This window comes from Hylobates moloch, unplaced genomic scaffold (assembly GCF_009828535.3).
Source record: "Hylobates moloch isolate HMO894 unplaced genomic scaffold, HMol_V3 SCAFFOLD_2, whole genome shotgun sequence".
Taxonomy (NCBI): Eukaryota; Metazoa; Chordata; class Mammalia; order Primates; family Hylobatidae; genus Hylobates; species Hylobates moloch.
Genome location: NW_026652277.1, coordinates 104,215,357 through 104,241,920, shown reverse-complemented (window position 1 = coordinate 104,241,920; position 26,564 = coordinate 104,215,357).

Sequence of the window (26,564 nt, the reverse complement as noted above, 5' to 3'; positions counted from 1 at the left end):
GTCTCTCCCACATCTGTTGTTTTTCCTGTTTTTTTTTTTTTTTCCTTCTAACTTCTCTTTTAGGTTTGTAGGGGGAGTTGATGTGCAGGTTTGTTACATGGACAAATTGCGTGTCACTGGGGTTTGGTGTACCAATGATTTCATCACCCAGACGGTAACTATAGTACTCAATAGGAAGTTTTTTGATACTCGTCCACCTCCCGCCATCTACCCTCGAGTAGGTTCCACTGTCTGTTGTTCCCTTCTTTGTGACCATATGTACCCATTGTTTAACTCCCACTTATAAGCGAGAACATGTAGTATTTGGTTTTTCTGTTCCTGCATTAATTCACCTAGAATAATGGCCTCCAACTGTATCCATGTGGCTGCAAAGGACATAATTTCATTCCTTTTTATGGCTGTATAGTATTCCATGGTGTATATATACCACATTTTAGTTATCCAGTGCACCACTGAGGAGAATCTAGGTTGATTCAATGTCTTTCCTATTGTAAAAAGTGCTGCAATGACCATAAGCATGCATGCATTTTTGTGGTAGAATGATTTACATTCCTTTAGGTACCCAGTAATAGGATTGCTGGATAAATGGTAGTTCTTTTTTAAGTTCTTTGAGAAATTGCTGAACTGCTTTCCACAGTGGCTGAACTAACTTACATACCCACAAACAGTGTACAAGCATTCCCTTTTTTCCACAACATCACCAACATCTGTTAGTTTTTGACTTTTTAATAATAGTCATTCTGACTGGTGTGAGGCAGTATCTCATTGTAGTTTTGATTTGCATTTCTCTGATGATTAGTGATGTTGACAATTTCTTCATATGCTTATTGACAAAGATGCCAAAAGCAATTGCAACAAAAACAAAAATTGTCAAGTGGGACCTAATTAAACTAAAGAGCTCCTGCATAGCAAAAGAAACTATCAATGGAATAAACATACAGCCCACAGAATGGGAGAAAAATTGGAAACTATGTATATGACAAAGGTCTAATGTCCAGAATCTGTAAGGAACTAAATTATCAAGCAAAAACAAAAACCCCATTAAAAAATGGGCAAAGGACATGGACAGATATATCTCAGAAGAAGACATACATGCAGTATCAGAATAATCAAGTAAATATCTTTGAATTTCCTTCCAGATATAAGCAAATGATTGAACAAATAAATAAATGGGAGAATGGGACAGATCTTTTTTTACAAAAATAAAAGGCTTTTAAATAATATTTGTAAATACCTCTCCCTTCTGTAGGTGGAGTTTATTTTCCCTCCCCTTGAGAGTGACCTGGTCTTAGTGACCTACTTCCGAACAATATGATAGGAAAAGGGAAAGTTAGTAACTTTGCAATGAAGAAAATGGACAGATATCAACTTAACAAAGTGATCAAAGTTAACATCACCCGTGAAAAGTCATGTATTCCCTGACAGGCTATGATGAGAAGGACATCTCATATTTATGGTGCTCTTCCCAGAAAGCTACAATCTCAGTCTAATAATGAGAAAACATCAGACAAACCCACACTGAAGAACAGTCTACAAAATATCTGACCTTACCAGTACTCTTTAAAAGTAATAAGGCTACAAAAAACTCCCCCCAAAGCCCCCAAAAAGCAAAGAACAACAAAAAAGGAAAAGCTGAGAAACTGTCACAGATCAGAGGAGACTAGAAAGATCTGACAACTATGATCTATGTGAACGGTACTCTTAGTACTCAGATAAAAGTTTGACAAAATCTTCATAAATAGGAAGAACTCCCTATTAATTATTTTCTAGAACTTTAGGGATGAAATAACATTAAGCTTCCCATGATTTCTATGGGAATCATCAGCTATGCTATATAAGGAACAGGACAATAAGTAAAGGTATATAGAGGTATTCGAGGTCTTAATAAAACAAATGTCTTAGTTAGACAAAAGATAATAGAGGAAGCAAAACATAGGTGCAACTTTTCCCTGTAGAAGCAAAGGAAGTTATAATACAAATGTTTTATCAACAATAGGAAGTAACTTTGGTATAACTAATAGATATAACTGATCTGGAATAATTGGAGAATGGGAGTTCTGTCAATTTAGTATTTTATTAACTGAGTTATTCACGTTTACCAATTATGGATGCCAGTTTTTTTAAAGGGCTAGGAAATGTCAATGCTCTTCAGCTAAAGACCACTGAGACCCCTGCAGATATCTTACCAAGAAGAATGCTCACTAAGAGAAAACTAAGTTTTCTTACTAAGAATGTGTAAGAAAGAAGCTATTACAGAATTTGGCCTTTGGCTGAGTAACTTGGGGAAGGGTATAGGGAAGTAGGGGCTTTCTCTAGATTGGGGCTACAAGAAGGCAAAGCAATTTTATGATTGAATGTCTGAATGAATCTTATCTATAGGGAGGGCAGATTAAAATGGAGATAATGCTGAAATCAGTATTCAGAAGTAGCAGTCACTCAGCTAAGAAAGAGGGATGTTTGATATTTCCTGTGCTGCATGATGATTTTGTTTTGGCTTATTTTATCAAGGTGTCCAAGCAACCTTATTGAGATACTGTGCATTTATGTCCAACAGGAAAACAGCCTGGCCTGACTGTGAACGTCAGACCAGTTTCCAGCAATGAGGGGCTCCTTTTTGCTTTCTCAGAAACAAGAAAAATACCTCTTTTTGACATGTAATCTTTGGTTGCACATGTCTGTTATGGAACTTAAAACTGCTGTCACTTAGGTTACTTTTTTGTTTGTAGCCTAAACAATGGTCACTTTAGTGGACACCATTAACCACTTGCTCTTCTTGAGACACTCTCCTCTTGGCTTTATTGAGATGGTGCTTCTCTGAGTTTCCTCTGCATCTCTGGTCCTGATTCTTAGCCTTCTTTCTCCCTGATTCTTCTCCCACTCTAAATGTGTGGATTACCTGGGGCTTACTCCTAAGCCCTTCCATTTTCTGTTTCCACTCTCCCCATTACTGATCCCACCCATTCATATAGCTTTAAGTGCTGTCTCTATAGGGGAGTTCCAAATTTATATGTTTACCTTGGATTTCTCCTTTGACTTCTAGACTCATTTATCCAACTGTCTACTTGATATCTTCATTTGAAATTTCACAAGAATCGCAAAGGTAAAGTGTCTGACATAGTTTAGATATTTGTCCCTGCCCAATCTCATATTGAAATGTAATCCTCAGTTGTTGAAAGTGGGGTCTGGTAGGAGGTGACTGGATCATGGTTGTGGATTTCTCATGAATGGCATTCTCTTGGTGCTGGCCTCATAATAGTGGGTGAATCCTAGCAAAATCTGGTTGTTTAAAAGTGTATGGTACCTCTCCTGCTCTCCCCCTCCCCCTGCTTTCTCTGCTTTTGACATGTGATGTGCCTGCTCCTTCATTTTCCATCATGACTGTATGTTTCCTGAGGCCTCCCCAGAAGCTGAGCAGATGCCAGCACCATGCTTCCTATAAAGCCTGTAGAACTATTAGCCAATTAAATTTCTTTTCTTTTTTCTTTCTTCTTTCTTTCTTTCTTTCTTTTTCTTTCTTCTTTCTTTCTTTCTTTCTTTCTTCTTTCTTTTGTCCTTCTTTCTCTCTCTTTTTTTTTTTACAGGGTCTTATTTTGTCACCCAGGCTGGAGTTCAGTGGTGCCATCATAGCTCACTGCAGCCTAGACCTACCTTGCTCAGGTGATTCTCCCATCTCAGCCTCCTGAGTAGCTGAGATTACAGGCTTGAGTCACCATGCCTGGCAATTTTTTTTTTTTTGCATTTTTTGTAGAGATGGGGTTTGGCCATTTGCCCAGTCTGGTCCTCAAGCTCTTGGGCTCAAGGAATCCACCAGCCTTGACCTCCTAAAGTGCTGGGACTACAAGCATGAGCCACTGAGCCCAGACAAATCTCTTTTCTTTATAAATTACCCAGTCTTAGGTATTTCTTTATAGCAATGCAAGAATGACCGAATACAGTGTGTAAAGAGGATTTTACTGATTTTCTGCCTGAAAGTCATTCCTCCTCTGGTCTTTGGTGTCTCAATAAATAGCCCCACAATCTATTCAGATTCTCAAAATTGCAATCTGGGAGTCAAATGTGATTTGCATGTGCCCTCATATATGATCCATCAGCAAATCTTGCTACTCCTACCCCAAAATGTATCTCACATCTCTCTACTTCTTGTCTCCTCCATGGTCCAGCTCTAGTCCAAGCCACAGTTATCTCTTCCCTTCATGAGAGCAGCTTTGTTATTGAACTCTTGGCTCCCACCTTGAGTCTTTTTCCTCTATTTTTATGAAAGCCAAACTCTTCTTTTGAAAGCACAAATATGATTAAATAACTTTTCTATTACCTTAACATTCTTCAATAACTTCCCAGTGCACTTTAAAATAAAATCTAAACTCTTCCCCATGTGCCCCACTTGACCTACACTCATCCTGCCTATCAGGCTTTTCTCTTCTGAGACACTCTCTCCCTCGCTCATTATGCTCCAGTCGCATGATTTCTCAAAACAAATAATTATCCAATTTTTCAAGCTCATTCCTACCTCAGGGCCTTGAGCTGGCCCTTCCTGTAAAATCACCCCCATCCCCACACAGACACATCTTTCTTTATCCATACCTTCCTTCACAAGAAAGGCTTCTGCTCCACTTCCAGTCTGTGCTTCAGGTTTCCCTCCAGAGACAGCCTGTCCCTGACCTATCTATCTAATTAACTCCCCTAATTACAGTCTGTCATTGGCTTTTTAAATTTCTTCCTTACCATTTAATAGAATTCACAATTTTCTACTTTTTAGATAATGTAATATCTATATTTCCTGCAAGACTGAAAGTTCCAATAAGGCAAGAGTAATATGTTTTGTTTCCTACTCTGTAGTTCTGCATTTAGCACATAAGCAGCACTCTGTAAATATCTGTTGAACATATGGACATATTAATGCATTGTCAGTCACTATTCCCTTGGAGTAAACTAGGTTTGTTCTCACCGGCTTCAGAAACACTACATGAGTGAAGCGGGGCAGCTAAAAATATGGAAATCATCAAAGAATGTAAAAATGGACTCTGTGTCTGTAGGAGGCAGAGGATGAACAGAGGTGATGGGATTCAGCCATGGGAAAGGAGAAAGACCACTGCACTTGGATTCAGAAGACTGAAGGTCTGGACCAGATGCAGGAAGTTGAATAATTCACTTAGGCTCTGTGTTAGACTGAATAAGGCCCTCCAAAGATGCCCACATCCTAATCCCTGGAACCCATCAATATGTTACCTTACATTACGAAAGAGGCTTTGCAGAAGTGATTGAATTAAGGATCCGGAGATAATCCTGGGTTACCCAAATGGACCCAGCATAATCAGCAGGGCCCTTGTTAGGCAGGAGAGTCATACTTAAAGATGAAGATGTGAGGACAGAGCAGAGCAATGTGGGGCCACAAGCTAAGGAATGCATGCAGCACCTAGAAGCTGGAAAAGGAAAGGAAATGAATTTTCTCCTTGAGCCTCCAGGAGACACACAGCCCTGCCAACCCATTTTAGATTTCTGACCTCTACAACTATAAGACAACAAATTTGTATTGCTTTTAAACCACTAAATTTGTGATAATTTATTACAGCAGCAATAAGAAACTAACATAAGCTCTGAGACTCATCTCTAAAATCTGTCTTACTTACCTATTTGTTTGTCTGCCTTTGTTGCTACTATTGTCTCTGCAAACTAAAATTAAAGTTATGTAATGGAAGAGGCTACATCTCTGTTGTCCACTGTTTTATTTCCAGGATCAAGAACAAAGCCTGACACAGAGCAGGTTTTAAATAAATATTCGTTGAGTCAATGAGTAGATGAACGCAGAGTTCTATCCAGTGGGGTTATTGTGAAGACCAAACATGCAAATATAAATTATAGACTATTTCAACAACTGAGCAGAAGTCATTCCTCCCATTCTCCCTGTGATTTCCTCTTCTTTTTAAACACATTCATTCCCTCTGTGGCCTTTCCATGGGGTCTCCTTTACTCCTCTCCCGAGTTCTTCCTCCATCATTTGATGCCGTTTTACCTAATTCTTCCCTTAGGCTCTCTACCCTTAATTATATTATGTGATATCTAACTGTCCTGCTTGGGGATCCAGATGTGACTGGATTATATAAATACAGAGATAGCCACTTCTGATTTACATGTATGGCATACATGCTTCCCTATGACTTTGATTAAATTTCATAAGTTTCATTTTAATGGATTTTAATAAATCACTTTAATGATTAATGTTGTATTCATTTACCTTAATTTGATTAGATCATTGCATATGAGAGAAATCTCCTGTTCTGAAATTGCTCATGTTAATCACAAAATTGCATCATAATGTAGTGACTAAGAGAACGTTTTCTTTTCAAAAGACAATTGTTTCACATGCAATTTTAATCAAATTAGGCAGAGCAATTCCTCTGTAGCAAGACAGTGCTGAAAAGCAAGTTTGTGACCCAGCTTTCTTCCTCTTGTAGCCTGCTGGATGACTCACACTGTCATATGCTCTGGTTTACCAGGCACTGTCTATGTGTCTTTCTGGGTTATAGATTCCAATCAATATCATGCAAAAAAAAAAAAAAGTACATGCGTGTAAAAGAGGGGGAGAGAGAGAGGATAAGTGAGGAAACATACTGAGAATCTGACAGCAATACAGTGGGCTCTAACTTTTAGACCTGTGGTTTGTGATTTCAAATATTCAACATGTGTTAAGTGAAGTCATGCAACGTTCCCGAGGAAAATTGTTGACTGAGACAGGTGGTTGGTGTACCTCTGCAATGCTTGTCATCATGTTTTTCTTGAAATGCAGATGTAGGGGAGGTGTTGGTGAGAGAGGTTGGGAGGAGAGAAGGTTGATTGTGGTAAAGTTTTCATTAGGCAAGGACTCCAGAAGCCTCCTCCATGTCAAAATATCTCCTACTCACATTCAAACAGACATTCACTTGGGTGAACAGGCTCCTACTTCAATTTTTTGCTATCTAAATTTGTGAATATTTTCCTTTCTTGAAGATAGCAGCCTTACTGATGTGTTTGTACAAACAGGCTTGCTTAGCCATCTCACATATATGTATGTGCTATGTGTGCATATATATACAGTATACATGAACAGTATATTATACATGTGCATAGATACACACATATATAACTATATGAATACACACACACATACACACATATACCAAAGAGCTCGTATTCTCCATTGAATAGAGAAAAATTACAAAAGTCAGGAGGGGTGTTCTTAGATAAATCTTCTTGAGTGATTAATTCTAATATTCATTTGTATCTTTATTAACTTCAATTATATAATAAAAGCATCATTTATGTAAATCAATACACAAGGAATTATTTCAAAGTTTTCTGTATTTATCATTGACTTTGCATGCATGTGTTTCTTTGTTCAGCAAACCTTCATTGAGCCTCTATTGTATGCCAAGCTCTATGCTGATTTCTGGAATTGTAGATATGAAAAAGAAATATTCTTGCCCTTCTAGAGTTCATAGAACAATAGAAGAAGGAATATAAAACAGTCATATTGCACAATATTGTGGTAAGAGTTGTAACTGAAAGAAGGGACATAAAATAGTAAAAGCCTGAAAATTATCTAAACTTTCACTATTTCGTTTTACTTACCTGATCTAGAATAAAATATAATGAGACATTGAAGTAACTTTTAATTCTTGTATTATGTCACTTTAAATTATAATTGTCAAAGAATAATTTTTCCAGACATTTTAGTCAGCAGTGTCAGACTTCCTAGGGATTTATTCACACAATTTCTAGGTAGATCAATGATCTGTAGTTAATCTACAGAGTAACAGGATTAGATTGAACAGCACTTCCAGGTCTTTCCCACATACTTTGTCCTGGAGACTAGCCATGAAATCAAAGAATTGCAGAGTGTATATGTGGCGAGGGAGGCGGTGGGTAGTAGGGAGTCTGTGGATACTATTATTGTCCCCATTTTACAGATGCCAACAATAAAGTCAAGAGAAGTTTAATAACTTTTCAAGAATACACAACTAATGTATGGTTAGGCTGAGATGTGAGTATAAGCAATTCAGATCCAGACACTGCTGCGGTAGATATCTCTCACACTCTTTGAAGTAGAGGAGACTAGAATTAAAAAGCTCAGTAGTTTTAGCTTGCTGCAAATTTAACATGAGTTAACAAGTGGCCAACAAAACAGTTTAAAAAATAGCTTTGCTAGTAAGAATATACCTATTTATATTAATAATCACTGCAAACCAATTACTCCAAAACTTAATAAACACACTATCAACACACATTTATTATTTCACAGTTTTGTGGTTCAGGATTCTGGTTGCAGCTTTCTGGATCCTTTGGCTCACGGTATCTGACAGGCTGTGATCAAAGTGTCACCTAGGGCAACAGAAAGCTCAAAGCTTGACTGGGGTGGGTTCACTTCCCAGCTCACTCACATACTCACTGGCAGGATTCCGTTCCTCTAGTGCTCTTGGACTAAGGACCTTAGTCCTGATTAACTGTTAACCTGAGACGTCAGTTCTTTACCACATGGCACTTTTTACAGAGCTACTCATAACAGACAGCTGGTATCCCTCAGAGCAAGGGCTCTGAAAGAGGGCAAAAAATAATGAGAGAGGTTGAGCAAGACAGAAGCCAGAGTGTTTTATTTTAATGTAATCTATCCTCAGAAGTGACATCTAATCATATTTACCATATTCTCTTTGTTATGAGAGTCACTAGGCCCAAGCAACACACAAGGGGAGGTGATTGCACAATGTCATGAATACCCACAGGAATAGATCATGGGGGCTCATTTTAGAGGCACCTACCACACTGTTACCAGTACCAGGAGAAATTTACCTAATGTCATGACTTTGGGACAGCTGAAGTAATCAATATGCCAAATATATAAAATATATTTATATAAGATATACAGAAATAAAGATAGATGCAGATCTGCATATACACAGTCAGATACATATACACAGTCAGATACATATACATATAAATGTAAGAAGCTACAAAAAATAATTTGGTTATCTAGATCGAGGATCTTCACCATTTCAGTTTCCACCACAAACACTGTCATGTCAAGAAAGTTTTATATTTTTCTAGCAAAAACTCATTCAGATAGAGGAAAGCTTTCATAAATATTTCACAAGCCCTCTTCTCAATTCATTCCTTTTCTCATGGTCATGAAAGCCTGTAAGCAAATGGATACGAAAAGTTGTTTATTTTGTCCCATGGACAGTTTCCTGCTATTCTAAAAAAGCTTTGACCAATTCTCCTTTATACCCCATTACATTAATCAAAAATCCTAGATTACCTATGTCTTCTCTGTGCTGGTGACCTGCTCCCTGCTTGGAGTCAGTGCCAAATTTTACTTTTCTGCCTCAACATCGTGAAAATGACTTCAGTCTGGTAACCTATACTTGACTTCACTCCCGGGAGTACTGTTTAACATTTTGAACCTGAATAACAACCTCCACTCATTGGAAGGTTGTTTTTATATTTTTTAGTTTTACATCAGGGGTAAGGGTTCAAGTTCCTGTCATGGATATTCAGAAAGTATCTATGTGGACAAAATTACCACACATTTCATCATGATAGCTGATGAAGCCTGCTTTTGCTATACTATATAAATCTAAGTTACGCTATAGCCCTCCTATTAGCTTTTAAAAATATGTGTGTAGTTGAATTTATCTTCATGTACAGAGAGAGCACTTCATTGATTTAGAAATTAAGCTATGTAATTACCCTAATGGGTAATTTTTGGTACTAACATATTTCTGCAGAGATCTTCTATCATTTGTTGACATGAGAAGCTAAATTTTTCCTTCTGAGTTATATTTGCCTCAGATGTTTGAAATAAAATCAGCTGAGTCCAGATTATAAACATATAATCATTGGGTCATGGATTATGGCATTTTAGAGACACTTTTTAATTAGGCTAGTTTTCCTAAAGAGAAAAACACAAAAGTTTAAACAATCAATTTATGTATTCAAGCAATATTTATTGAGTGCCTGCTATGTTTCATGTACTATGTTAAGCACTGAGAATACAGTGTGAAAAGACAGAAAAGACTGATCTTTTGGAATTTAATGATAAAAAATCTCATAGAAATTGTATCTTTAAAATCAATTATCTCTTAGGAATTGGGTGGCTATTTCAAAATATTCCAAAAATAAGGAGTCCAGTTCTAACTAGAGAGCATATGGCTTGTTGCCCATGCCTCCGCTCAGCAGAAGAACTAAGATTCATTTATCATTTTAGTGCCAATAGATGACCACATGGGTGGGTTTTGGAGAGACTATAATAAACCCACATCAGGTTCCCTTCCCCATGAGGTTTATAAAAACTTTTTGTTGCTATCCTGTTGATAGCATAGGCATAATACATGTTTGACAACATTTACTGTCCAAACAGAAAAATATGCTATAATAAATTAATATATATTTTTAAATTTATTCAATTATATACATATATATTTTATATATGTATGTGTATATATATATTTTATATATGTATGTGTGTGTATATATATATATATAGAGAGAGAGAGAGAGAGAGAGCCAGATGGAATTAATATTGCTTTGATTAGGTAGGAATTGAAAAAACTATTCTAAAAAAGTCATAAGGAACTCTGGCTAAGGTGATCTATAGAATTATAGCCAGAATTTATTAAGGTAAAGGATATGTAAATGAGATCTTTGTACACTCTTACTGATGTCACAAAAAATGTGCGTGTGAGATAGATATTATTAGCCCCATTTTATAAGCCATTTGTTAAACATAGTCATTACTAAAAATTAAGTTGCACAAACTTAAAATTAAAAACAATCAATACTCAATTGAACGTACTACATTTTAATTAGTTCACTAAATTTTGCCATTACCTATGCTCTTGAGGTTATCTATGTTTATTGTGTCTTTATGGTAAAAATACAATATAGTGGTGTGCTACGCAGCATATCTCTTCCCACTTCTGTGTTTAATGATGTTAAACATGGTAGGAACATTTATACCACCAAAATAAGCTAATGATACAAATCAAAGCCTTTTATTTTTCTGAGCTAGTTTTTAAATATATGCCAGCACACTGCTGGATACCCTCTTAGAGAATGTATTCCTTGCTCTGAGCCAGCAATTGATTTAAGGTGCTATTGTTTTTTCTATAGACTGAATAGAAGGCATCCAGAAACCTTAGAAGTGAGATGACAACTCTTATTATTATATCTAATGACCTGCTTACAGTTTTCAGTCACTTCCCTACAACTGTGTCTTTACTTGATTAGATATTTTAGTATTCAAGGAGAAATGCTTTCATCAGGGGATACATTGAAATGAAAGTTGGTACTGACACTAAGTCACTTTGAGATTTTTAATACCACTAGAAAAATGATCATATAAACAAGAAATGAAAATTGGTTAGAGATGGTGATCTTGATTAGCAAGGGGATATCATTTTGTTGCTTGAGCATCAGGGAGAGATCATAGGACATAAACTCAGAACATTTTTTTGAGTTGCCTCCTGGTACTGCTATGGCTGGTGGTAAAGTTAATGGAGACTACAATAACCCCACACAGTTGAAACTATCAAGGCGCACACCTTTCAATAAGGAAGGCTGGGTCACACCACCAGACAGAGAACCTGAACCAGCTGAGTTTCTGGCTGAGGGCAAAGGAAACATGAATGAATGAAGTGTGGGGAAAAAGTTATAAATACCATGTAGAACGTCATTACCAATTGCAGAAAAGAGGACTGTAATAGCTAATCATGTTTTTTTCACTCTGTTATTCACATGTTGATATAATTTACCAGTTGTTTTTCTTCTCCTCTCCCACTTCCATTTGATAAAGTGATAAAATATATTAGTTCATATATTACAGGAATCAATAAATAATTCCAATCAGCCTAAAAGTAGAATGAATATCACAAATGAGATTTTGGGTCTTCCCTTTTGGGGAAAAGACTAGAGCATATTTATTTGTAAGAGAAATGGTTGCTTTATATTAAATGAGAGCATGTTGTAATTTCTATATAATTGTTTAGAAACTCAAATGTGGGAAGAAGAGTGTTGAGTAGCCAAAGATGTGGACAGTAGTGGATACTGTGAATTGTTTCACTCAATACTTGCTTTAACACTTTTCTAACTTGTCTCCTGAACTAAAAATAACAGAAACAGAGGAAGAAGAGCAGGAGGAGAAAGAGAAGGAGGAGGAGAGAGGAAGGAGGAGACCTGATTCCTTGAAGGTAGGTTTCTAGTATGGCTTTGATTTTGCCAAGCAGATACAGCTTTGTTAAGACTTAAAAGGAGGAAATGACCAACATGAGAAAGTGGCTGTCCACAGTGCTGTTGGATCTTCTTGCAAGCATGTTAGTGACAGGATCTGTTCCTTTAAGGTAGCAGTAGAGAAGATTTCAATGTCCAGCCTTTATGTCATAGACTTTGAAGTGTATGAGATGGTAGCAATAGGGCTATCAGAATAGTTCTGTATTATAGTTGGGCATTTCTCCTAGTTATTCTTTTTCCTGGCCATATAGCTATATACTTTCCTGGACCTCAAGGAAATTCTATAAGATAACTATATCTTTTAATAAACCCATTTCTGTTTAAATTAGCTGTAGCAGATTCAATCGTCTACAGCTGAGAGTTCTGACTGGTACATTATTTGGACATGCCATCTCTAATAGTAATCTCAATTACTCACTCACATATTATTACTGCTATAGAAAAGACCAAGCACAAAAAAATTAAGGGTGTGCTTTCTGAGATTTTGGTCAAAGGAAATTCCACTAACATCTATCATAGTAGCACAGTTAGAAGACAAAGTAGTATCACACTATTTAGCACAACTCAGATAATCAACTACTTGAGAAAAGAGATCATGCCTTATTCATCCTTTTCATGTAACTGCTCAACATCAAATACTGTGTTGTACTGAACCTGAAAGCAGGCTGTTCAGTGGAAGAGGGTATGCTGCTCAATGCACACTCCAAAGCCAGTGAATTCAGGGAGTTCACATTCTGGCTTTAGAGATTGTTTTCACTGTAATTCATAATACATCAAATATTCTCTCTCTGACTCAAGTGTTTCATCTGTAGATGTTGAATAGCAACACCTGACTACTACCTCTTAATAGTATCATGAGTAATAATAATTATCACAAATAGAAATTCCTAGGCATTTGCTATATACTCTTTAAAGTATTTTATATTTATAAATTTATTTAATCTTTATAATCACCTTATAAACTACATCTACTTATCCCCATTTTACAGATGATGGAACTAAGGCAAGTCAAGGTCTTATATGTAAGATTCTAGAATTCAAGTCTAGGCAGCCTAGAGCCAGAATCTATACTTTTCACCACTCTGCTTTATTGTAAGCAAAATAAAAAAATTATTATATAGTGCACCAGAGATAGAAAGAATAGAGTAACGCAGTGAGAGCAACATAGGAAATGCGGATTTTAATGGCTAGAAGCTATGAAAGTGGCATATTTTTCAAATAATTTTGAAAGAATTTATGGTAAAGCATTATTTTTTCTTTTAGGCTCTATGGATATTTAGGAAATCTTAATTTTTTTTATTACTGGTATATACATATGTTCTCATCTCTATATTAGAAGCTTGGAGTTGGATCTAGAGGCCTTATTAGGATTACATGAGAGTATAATTTCTTAAAACATTTACACTTAGATAGGAGGACATATATATGTATATATATGTGTGTATATATGTGTATATAGGTATATATATGTTTATATGTATGTGTGTATATATATACATATATATATTCCACATATATATATTCCATATATATACACACATACATATATACATATGTGTGTATATATATATATATGGAACAACAGTAAGCTCCTGAGGGATAGCATTCATATATTTTCTTGAAATTGTTATATTTCCAGTCCATAATGCTTGGAACTTAAAAAAAAAACAATGTTTGTTAACAGGATAAACACCAGTCACCATGTTATTATATGTTATAGGAATTTATAGGTGTAAGAATTTAATAACACCTGGAATAGCCAAGATTTCAGGAAGAAAGTAAAACTTGAGTCTTAAAGGCTGGCTAAGATTTTGATAAAGAGGGAAAAGAAGATAGGGTATATCAGGTGAGGAAACAAAGTAAGTGAAACTATGGTGGTGGAATGAGTACTACAACCTTATAGAACAGCCGCTGTGGTGTCCTGTGGGCAGCCCTTCATTCATGAGAAGGCCAGATGGGCAGCTGGATATCTGGCAAACAATATAGAGAGCTATTATGGTAGATACATTGATTTTTAAATGTTCTTTGGAGAAAATCAAGCCAATTTGTAGCCGGTAACTTTTAAGCCTCATTAACTGTTAATGGTCAATTTTAGGCATTTATTTGTAAAAGTGTGAGAATTGCATGAAAAGTTAACTGTTGAGGCACTGTCAAGAAAAGTATTATTTACTGTATTATTTTTATTTTATGAAGAAAGAGAATTTGTGGAATATGCTGATGAAAAACATAATTGCCCTTTAGTTATTTTCCTCCCAAAGCTACAATGCTGCCAGGGAAATAAATTGCTTCAGGAATCTCGATGATTAAATAACAAGATAAAATGACCGTGGTAGCAGCTGATTTTGATACCTGACTATTCAAATATGGATCAGTTGCATCATTTACATCAAACACAATTAGTTACTTTCAGAAATAATTATAAAATGTCTTCAAAGGACTTTTCCCTGCAAATAATCTTGTTAATGGGCCATACTATTTTATTACTGTGTTAGTTTGACCCACTAAGAAATATTTTTGATTAGACTAGAAATCTGCGAGTTTTAAATTAAATTTTTGGAGTGATTGGGGATGAGTTCAGGGTAGAGATTATGGAGCGATTTAGGTCCCACCCCCACCCCTTCCTGATGTGACCACTGGTCCTGCAGAGGGTGCTTTCCCCATGTTTTTCAGGAGCTACTTGCATTGGTGTCTCTGAGTGTTACCATGCTATCCCTTTTCTCTCTCTTTCCTTCTATTTTCCTTCCTGTCTTAAATAGAGCTATGTTGGGTGAGGTTATATAAAGCTTCTCTGATACTGGGGTACAAGGAGAAAGAATAATTCTGAGGCTTTGTTTGTTCTTAAAGATTCTTTCTTGTTTCTCAAGCACTTTTACGGGTAGTTATTTCCATTTCTCCAAAGTTTAACCAGTAAATAAGTCATGCTATCTGGAATCCTTCTATCCCCAATTCACCAGAAATGAGGACATTCCAAATTTTGACCAGCTCTTTTGATATTGAACACAGATGTATGTTTTCAAAATGAACGGACATGGTGGGGTTATTTTCTGCAGTCATAAACAGAGTATCATCCAAATTAGAAAAGATAATCCCAATTAGTAAAATAAAAAATTTTTAGAATAGGCAAATATGCTAGTATATATGTGAATGCAGAATCTGTTAGTCTTCAGCAATTGCTTTATTTTGGATCATGAAACTTGGATAGGATTGATTCATGGCTAAATAGGATACACTAAAAAGTCCTACTTATTACAAAGATATTCAGTGATGTTAATAATCCATAAAATTAAAAATTGGTTTATTACATAGGGCATGACATGAAGAAAGATGAGCAGTTGTTTAACATCTCTACTGATGATAAATCAAGTGAGAGTTATGGAAAGTCAAAGCAAGTTGATCTTAAATTACGTATCAGAAATAACTTTTCAACAATGAGGTTTGTTATCTTTGATGTCACCAGTGGAAGATCTTTAGGAAAGAGACTTACATGTACTTGTGATATTTAACTATAATCTTCCATAATGATTAATATTTACCTCATCTTATTCCTCACAAACACACATAAAAATTGAGGCAATTTTAAAGAAAAAATATAATAAAACAAGATACAAAAAGTAAAAACTCAGAATCAGAAAAAGAAAATTTGATTATTGCTTGTACACACACCAAGACTATTTTTTCTAAATTGCAATTTGGTAGGATCACATGATGCGCCACATTATATGTTACAGAAACCTCCACTAGCTTCTGTGAGTTAGGTTGTCTCTGGCAACAGAATACTGATTGTCCTGAGACTGTGAACTGACTAAGAACTGATGCTCACAGCATGCTCCCCATCCTGTCAGTCAGGCTGCAACTGAAACTGACTAGATGAAATTCACTGGAAAGCAGCTGAAGACTAAAGAAGGTTGACAAAGTTAATGAGAGGCTGGGGAACCAGGCCCAGAGAGTGGGATGGACCAGTGGAGCCTTGGGGATTTGGGCATCTGAAAGGACAGCAGTGGCCAGCAGCAGCCAGCAGCCAGTAGCAGTCTGGTCTGGCTCTGCCATTGCCATTGTGATGAATGTGATGTCCCCTTACTCTCTGTTGTTACTTGCTTAAGATTTAGACCCCTGGGAGGGATCATCTGACTTTCCATATTATCCTATGCTTACTTCAAACTTTCTCTTTCTACTGAATTAAGTGGCATCACTCTTTGCCTCAGGCCAAAAAACTCAGTCACCTTTGGCACTAAACCCCCACTCACCTCACATCCAAATCAGCAGATCCCGTGAGCTGTGTTTCAATATCTGTCCTGAATCCAACCACTTCTCAATAATCAGGATAGCCAAGATTCTATCCATGCACTTATTATTGAATCCATTCATTATCTACCCTACCATTAACCTACCAAGATGTGATTTCTGCCATCTTGGCCAATTGGATCATAAGCTCATTTTAAAACCACTAAAGTGGACGAGGAAAAAGTTCAAGTGACTGGTTCAGGGTGGTTTATCTCCTCCGCAGCAGAAAACTTTGGGTCAGGATTCCACGGGACACAAGTATTCTTTTGCTCCAGAATCATTTTGAGAGGTCTATTTATTGCCCTTTTTACCAATAAAAATTTCAATGAAAAATGCTGTCATATTAAAATCACCTATTTTAATTCAACACTCCCTCTCAACACAATCTATGTGTCATCCATCAGCTTTTAAATTTAGGTCTAGTCTAGGTTTGTCTTCTCACCGCTAGACTCATATACCCACCTACCTATTTTTATTCCATATGTAGGTTTCATAATAATCTCAAACTTTACATGTTTGAGATTAACACTAATGCTTACTCCAAACCTGTGCATACCCCATTCTTCCCTACCCAGATAACTCTACAGTGAAGTTCAAAGTTGAAAACCCCACCCATGCTTGGAGGTTTCACTTCTTAGTTCTTCATTTTAATATGAATAGACAAAGAAGAATTACGACACCTGAAAGACATGCTTCTAACATGGAATAAGGGCAAAAATAACAGGAAAAAAATAATTTAGAGGAAACGGGGATCATGCAGGAAATAATAGTTAAATAGTAACAGGATGCTAAAATTTCCATAGAGCTATTGGAAATTAAAAGCATACTAAGAATAAAAGTTTAAAAACATAATAGAAGAGTATGGCAATAAAGGTATCAATTTCTTCCAGAAAATGAGAAATAAGAGACATAAACATAGAAAGTGGGAACAATAATAAAACCAAAGGGACAATTTCAGGAGGTCTACAATCTAAATAATAAATTTTAAAAAGAGACAAAATAATGGAGTTGAGGAGCTATGAATAAAATAATTCAAGAAAATATCTAATAAATTTAGGATATGTGTTTCCAGATTTAAAAAGGCTTAGCTTGTTTGTACCCATAATAATGGATAAAAATATACATACACAAATATCATTGTGAACTTTCAGAACACTGGGACCAAAAGAAAGTTGTGCAAGGTTCAAAAACACAACAGCAACTACAACAAAATAGTCATATACAAATGATCAGGTATTAGAATAGATTTGAATTTCTTAAAGCAACATTAGAAGCAAGAAATAAAGCAATACTTTTGAAATTCTAAAGAAAATTTACTTCCAAGCTAGAATTCCATCACTAACCAAATTGTCAATTAAATAGTTGCATAAGAGAAAATATTTAGACATTCAAAATCTAAAAAAAAGTGTAGTTTCCTGTCATTGTACCTTTTCTCAAGAAGCTACTAGAACACATGCTCTATCAAAATCAGATATTAAAACACAAAAAGGAGAAAGATACTGAGTATGCCATGACAGGTGAATACCTGATGTGGAGAATGCAAACAGGTAGGAATAGTGTGACTTGGAAAACAGACATGTGGAAGGCTGTTATTCTCAGGATTCCAGCTACCACTCTACCATCTTTTTAACATGAGGATAGAGTGCCAAAGGGAGCTTGGCCCAGTTTCTTGGCTTGTTTTGATGTGTGCTGATGATGTTTTTGTTTTCTCTCCCATGTTCTACTGCTTGGATTATCTAAGTATACTCCCCCAAGATGAATTCTCTTTGACCTACACTAGAGAATGAGATATAGTCCTTGGGGAACTTAGAAGCAGATAATACCTAGATGCCTATGCCCTGTGGTGGGCCATATCGTTTCTAGGGTCCATTCATGACTGTGCCTACTGATTTTTCTGGACAATTATTCAGTAACTGTGCTTAGCTTATCTTCTCCTTGGATCCTTCCAAATATCTATGTAAAAAAATGTGCAGATGCTGAGGCTGAAGATGGAAGAAGCTTGAGAAAGCTGTGTGGGGTGCCTGAATGCTAGGGCTGGTTCCTGGCTCCAGTTGGCTTCTTGGGAAGGGGTGAGTGAAGGGACTGGGGGACTATCTTTTCATGAACCTCTGGGTCCCTAGCTGCAGGAGACCCCACACTTGCCATGGACATTTGAGCTGGCAGAGATATCTCCCTGGAGATTAGACAGAGTCAGATCTACAATAGATGTATAGCCGGGGACCTTTGTGTGCAAGACAGCTTCAATGAATGCTGGCCATAAGCACCTATCCTCCAGAGTGCCCCATGTCCTTCTGAGAGGCCCTGGCCCCAGGTAACCACCAGATTGGGAAAAAGGAGAGCCAACTTCCCAGAAGAACTGGAGCACATCTGTCCTGCAGGCCCACCTGCTGGCTAGCTGCTCCTGCCTGGCCACCCTGCAGGAGCATGTACACAGTGAAACCTCCACTGCTCAGCCTGGGTGCTTTGTTTTATCTGACTGAGTGCTGATAGCCTGGGAACCCTTTGGGCCCCCTAATGCAACCTAAATCCAACCCCAGGGGTCCAGAGGAGAAAGCCACAAGCAGGCCCTCATGCTGCAGGGCTGTGGCTTGTCACTCAGGAGTGCTAAGCTAGGATCTGTCCCCAGCACTTGAGCAGGGCAGGAGCCCACACTCTCAGAAAAGTGACAGGGATGAGTCATACATGTTTGCAGACTGATGTGGGATCTACATGTGCCTCCCTCTACAGAACTGGCCCCTGCCAGACCTCTGCCCAAGGGAACCTTGTGGTCCATAAGACCTAACAACAGCAATAACAACAACAACAACAACAACAAATTGTGGGCCAGTGATCAAAGGTGGCTCCCAAAAGACCCACAAAAGAAACTGGCAAGGGGGTCACTCCTCTCCTCCTTGCCCCAGAGAGCATAGCTGCAAATGTGAGGATACACAAAGGAACTACACTGCTGAGTAACAGCCTATCTACCATCCATTGCTCTCAAGTGCTATTTATGAGATTGTAGCCCAAACTACAACACTGATTCTCCCCACTGTACAACCAAGGGCAAGAATTCAATCACAAAGACCCTGTACAGAGCCTTGGACTTCTGAAACTTCCAGAAATAAAGCCAACTGACTGTCCTTAATTTATACCACAGTTAAAGGGACACTAACCCTCCTAGATGATAAAGAATCAGCACAAGAACTGGAAATTCAAAAGCCAGAGTGTCCCCTTTCCTCCAATAAGCCTACCAGCTCCCCAGCAATGGTCCTTAACCAGTCTGAAATGTCTGAAATGACAGACATGGAATTCAGGATCTGGATGACAAGGAAGCTCATTAAGATCCATAAGAAAGTTGAAACTCAATTCAATGAAGCCAAGAAATGAAGTAAAATCATTCAAGAGCTGAAAGATGAAATAGCCATTTTAAGAAAGACCCAAACTGAACTTCTTGAGATGAAAAATTTACAAGAATCTCAAATACAATCAAAAGTATTAATAGCAGAATAGACCAAGCTGAGGAAAGAATTTTAGAGCTCAAAGACTGGTTCTTCAAATCAACTCAGTAAGACAAAAATAAACAAATAGAATTAAGAAAAAGAAACAAAACCTCTAAGAAATATGAGATTATGTAAGGAGTACAAATCTATGACTCATTGGCATTCTGAGAGAGAAGGAAAGAGAATAGCAATATGGAAAATATATTTCATGATATAGTTCATGAAAATCCCCCTAATTTTGCTACAGAGTTTGACATGCAAATCCAATAAATACAGAGAACCCCAGCTAAATACTATAAAAGATAACCATTGCCAAGGCACATAATCATCAGATTCACCAATGTCAATGCAAAAGAAAAAATCTTAAAGGCAGCTAGAGAGAAGGGGCAGGTTACTTACAGAGGGAACCTTATCAGGTTAGCAGCAGACCTCTCACTAGAAACCTTACAAGCCAAAAGAGATTGGAGGCCTGTTTTCAGAAGCCTTAAAGAAAAGAAATTCCAAAAGGAACCCATAAAATTAAGTTTCTTAAGTGATGGAGAAATAAAATTCTTCTCAGACAACCAAATGCTGAGGAAATATGTTTCAACTAGACCAGCCTTACAAGAGGTCCTTAAGTGAATGGTAAATGTGGAATGAAAGAACAACTCCTGCTACTGCAAATACTCACTTAAGCACATAGCCTACAGGCACTATAAAGCAACTATGCAGTTAGATCTACATTAGAAACAGCTAACAACACAATGACAAGATCAAGGTCACAAATAATCAATACTAACATTTAATGTAAGTGAACTAACCACCCCACTTAAAAGGCACAGAGGGGCAGGCTGAATTAAAAGATAAGACCTGACTATCTATTGTCTTCAAGAAACCCATCTCTCATGTAAAGACACCCACTGGCTCAAAGTAAAAGGATAGAAAACGATCTAACATGTAGACAGAAAACAAACAGCAAGAGTTCCAATGCCTATATCAGATGAAACAGATTTTAAACCAATAAAAATTAAAAGGACAATGAAGAGCATTATGTATTGATAAAGGGTACAACAAAACAAGAAGCCTTAACTATCCTAAGTATATACACACCCAACACCAGAGCACCCAAATTTATGAAACAAATTCTTCTTGGCCTGCAGAAAGACTTAGACAACCACACAAGAATAGTAGGAGAGATCGGCATCCCACTGACAGTATTAGATCACCAAGGCAGAAAATTAACACACTGTGGACTTAAACTCAGCACTTGACCAATGGACCTAATAGACATCTACAGAACACCCCACCAAACAACCACAGAATATACCTTCTCATCTGCTCATGAAACATATTCTAAGATCAAACACATGCTTGGTCATAAAACAAGTCACAAAAATTTTTTTAAAAATGAAAGTTATACCAAGCACACTCTCAGACCACAGCATGATAAAAATATAAATCAATATCAAGAAGATCTCTCAAAACTACAGAAATACATGGCAATAAAACAACTTGCTCTAGAATAACTTCTGCGACAGCATTACAATTAAGGCAGAAATTTAAAAAATTTTTGAAATTAATGAAAATAGGGAAACAATGTACTAAAATCTTTGAGATACAGCCAAAGTAGTGTTAAGAGGAAAGTCTGTAGTTCTAAACACCTTCATCAAGAATTTAGAAAGATCTCAAATTCACAATTTGACTTTGCACCTAAAGAAACTAGAAAAATGTGAACAAACCAACCCCAAAGCTAGAAGGAGAAACAAATTAACTAAAATTAGAGAAGAGCTTAATGAAATTGAGATACAAAAATCCATACAAAAGATCACTGAAGTTAGGTTTCTTGAAAAAATAAATAAAATTGATAGACTACTAGCTATATTAACAAAGAAAAAGGAGAGGATCCAAATACGTGCAATCAGAAATGTTAAAGGAGATACTGCAGTTGATCCCACAGAAATACAAAGATCATCAGAAACTACTATAAACAGCTCTATGCATGCACATTAGAAAATCTAGAGAAAATGGATAAATTCCTGGAAGCACACAATTTCCCAGAAATGAATCAGGAAGAGAATGAATCCCTGAACAGACCAGTATCTAGTTCTGAAATTGAATCAGTAATAAAGATTCTACTGACCAAAAGTAAAACCCAGGACCAGGTACATTCATAGCCAAATCCTACCGGATGTGCAAATAACTGATACCAGTCATACTGAAACTATTCCAAAATATCGAGGAAGAGGAGCTCCTCTCTAACTCAATCTATGAAGCCAGAATTAGCCTGATACCTAAATCTGGTAATGAAAAAAGAAAACTTCAGGCTGATGCCCCTGATGAACATAGATGCAAAATTCCTCAACAAAATATTAGCAAACCAAATCCAGCAGCACATCAAAAAAATTAATACATCACAATCAAGTAGGCTTTATTCCCGGGATGCAAGGTTGGTTCAACATATACAAATCAATAAATGTGATTTGCCAAATAAACGTAATTAAAAGCAAAAACAATATGATCATCTCAAAAGATGCAGAAAAAGCTTTCAGTAATATCCAACATATCTTCATGATAAAAACCCTTAGGCCAGGCGCAGTGGCTCATGCCTGTAATCCCAGCACTTTGGGAGGCTGAAGCAGGTGGATCACGAGGCCAGGAGTTCAAGACTAGCCTGGCCAACATAGGGAAACCCTGTCTCTACTAAAAATACAAAAATTAGCTGGGCATGGTGGTCCATGCCTGTAGTTCCATCTACTCGGGAGGCTGAGGCTGGAGAATCACTTGAACCTGGGAGGTGGAGGTTGCAGTGAGCTGAGACCATGCCATTGCACTCCAGCCTGGGTGACAGAATGAGACTCCATCTCGAACAAAAACAAAAACAAAAACAAAACAAAACTCTTAACAGGCTATTCATTAAAGGAACATACTTCAAAATAATAAAAGCTATCTATGACAAACCCATAGCCAGCATTATACTGAATGGGCAAAAGCTTAAACCATTCCCCTTGAGAAATTGAACAAGACAAGGATGCCCACTCTCACCATTCCCATTCAATATAATACTGGAAGTCCTAGCCAGAGGGATCAGGCAAGAGAAATAAATAACAGGCATTCAAACAGGAAATGGAACTCAAACTATCTCTCTTCACTGATCGTAGGGTTATATACCTAGAAAATCCTAAAGACTCAGCCAAAAGGCTCCTAGAACTGACAAAATGACTTTAGTAGAGTTTTGGGATACAACATTACTATTTAAAAGTCAGTAACATTTCTATACACCAACAATGTCCAGGCTGAAAGTGAAATCGAGAACACAATCCCATTTACAATAGCCACAAAGAAAATGAAATATCTAGTAATACAGCTGGGAATACAGCTAACCAAGGATGTAAAAGATCTCTACAAGGAGAACTACAAAACACTACTGAAAGAAATTAGAGAGGACACAAACAAAAAAATATTCCATTCTCATGGATTAGAAGAATCAATATTGTAAAAGTGGCCAGACTGCCCAAAGTGATTTACAGATTCATTGTTATTCTTATCAAACTACAAATGTCATTCTTCACAAAATTAGAAAAAACTATTATAAAATTCACATGGAAACAAAGAAGAGCCCAAATAACCAAAGTAATCCTAAGCAAAAAGAACAAAGCTGGAGGCATCACGCTACCTGGCTTCAAATTATATTATAAAGCTACAGTAACCAAAACAGCATGGTACTGGTACAAAAACAGACACATAGACCAAAAAGAACAGAATAGACAACTCGGAAATAAAGCTACACATGTAAAACCATCTGATCTTTTACCAGGTCAACAAAAACGAGCAATGGGGAGAGTACTCTCTATTAAGTAAATGGTGCTGGGATAACTGGCTAGCCAGATGCAGAAGATTGAAGCTGGACCCCTACCTTTCAACATATACAAAAATTAATTCAAAATGGATCAAAGATGTAAACTTAGGACCTCAAACTATAAAAATCCCAGAAGAAAACCTAGAAAATATTCTTCTTGTCAAAGAATTTTTGGCTAAGTCCCCAAAAGCAACTACGATTAAAAAAATTATACAAGTGGGACCTAATTAAGCTACAGAGCTTCTGGAACAGCAAAATAAACTATCTACAGAGCAAACACACCCTATAGAATGGGAGAAGATATTCAACAATTATACATCTAACAAAGGACTAATCTCTAGAATCTACAGAGAAAAACCAACTAGCAAAAAAACCTCATTAAAAAGTGGGCAAAAGACAGGAACAGGCACTTCTCAAAAGAATACATACAAGTGGCCAGTAAATGTATGAAGAAATGTGAAGTATCACTAATCATCACAGAAATGCAAATAAAAACTGCAATGGGATACCATCTCACACTAGTCAGAATGGCTATTATTAAAAAGTCAATAAACAATAGATGCTGGTGAGGTTGCAGAGAAAAGGGAAAACTTATACACCGTTGGTGGGAATGCAAATGAGTCCAGCCACTGTGGAAAGCAGTCTGAAGATTTCTTGAAGAACTTAAAACAGAGCTACCATTCAACGTAACAATCCCGTTATTCGGTATATAACCAAAGGAAAACAAATCATTCTACAAAAAGGTACATGCACTTGTATGTTCATCATTGCACTATTCACAATAGTAAAGACAGGGAATCAACCCAGGTGCCCATCAATGGTAAACTGGATAAAGAAAATGTGGTACATATAAACCAAGAAATACTAGGCAGCCATAAAATTGAATAAAATTATGTTCTTTACAACACATGATGCATCTGGAGGCCATAATCCTAAGAAAATTAATGCAGGAACAGAAAATCAAATACCACCTATTCTCACTTATAAGTGGGAGCTAAACATTGAGCATACATGGACATAAATATAAGAACAATAGACACTGCAGATAACTGAGGGGGCATGGTTTGAAAAACCACCTATCTGGTACTATGCTCACTACCTAGGTGACATGATCCTTACCTCAAACTTCAGAATTATGCAATATTCCCATGTAATGAACCTGCACAAGTACCCCATATATCTAAAATAAAAGTAGGGAAAACAAAACAATGAAATTATTAACTCAAAAGTAAGAATAGTAGTTACTGCTGGAGTAGAAGGAGGAAGAAAGGTGCAAAGAGAGAGGAACACATGTGAGCTACTAAGAAACTAATAATATTCTATTTCTCAGTTTCAATCAATGATGAGTATAAGAATTTTATTTTCAATATTTCTTAAATTTAAGATATATATTTCATATGTTTATCAGTTAGGGTTCAAACGGAGAAGCAAAACCAGTGGGATATATATATATATATATATCTCCGGGATATATATATGCTATATATATATCTCCGAGATATATATATGCTATATATATATCTCCGATATATATATATGCTATATATATATCCGATATATATATGCTATATATATCCGATATATATATATCCGATATATAAATATATGCTATATATATCCGATATATATATCCTATATATATATGCTATATATATATCCTATATATATGCTATATATATCCTATATATATATCTTATATATATCCTATATATCCTATATATATATCCTGTGTATATATCCTATATATATATCCTATATATATATCCTATATATATATCCTGTATATATATCCTGTATATATATCCTATATATATATATCCTGTATATATATCCTATATATATATCCTATATATATACACACATATATATATTCGTGTGTGTGTATATATTCATATCTGTGTGTGTGTATATATATATGTGTATATACATACACATATTCCAAGAAATTGGCTAATGCAATAGCAGCGGCTAATCAAAGTCTGTTGGGCAAGCAAGCAGAAAGGGCAAATCATGAGCAAGCCAGAATCCCAGGAAACAAGAGAAAGCTTCTTGTCTATAGGTTTCAGTTAGGAAGAAAGATGAGAGAGGGCTTTGGAGGGAGAAAAGTTGCAAGTCCAGCTGCCATTTGAAATCTCCAAGTTCAGGGAAGGCCTGTTTTTTAAAAAATTGCAACTGATTAAGTCATGCCTACCCAAGATAATCTCTTTTTTGATTAATTTAAAACCAAATGACTCAGGACTATGATCACATCTACAGACAGAGTCCTTTCACAGCAGAGCCTAGATTAGTATTTGGTTGACTAACAGACAGTAGGGGTGTTTATGCCACAAACCGCCAGTGCCTCACTTCAGTCCTCCAACTCTCCTGGGAGATGATCCCTTGTAGCCCACCCCAACAGGAAAGTGACTAGAAATGTAATTCTAGGGATTGTAATTCATCCTAGCCAAGCTGACACACCAAAATGCTATCACAATAAACTATTCCTCATAGGTGACATATTTCACAATTAAAAAAATTAAAACTAAATTCAGTTATTTCCTTCCAGGTAACAAAATAAAATGACTAGGTAAACTCCTTCAAAGAAGTCCTTGGAAATATCCATAGAAGCTGGCTTTTCTTGCTAGTACATTTCTTGCTGGGGTAATTCAAAATAATAGTGGTAGTATAATTTTAGAAAGGTGTTCTTAAGGAGGCTTGAATGGGTCACCTCAAAT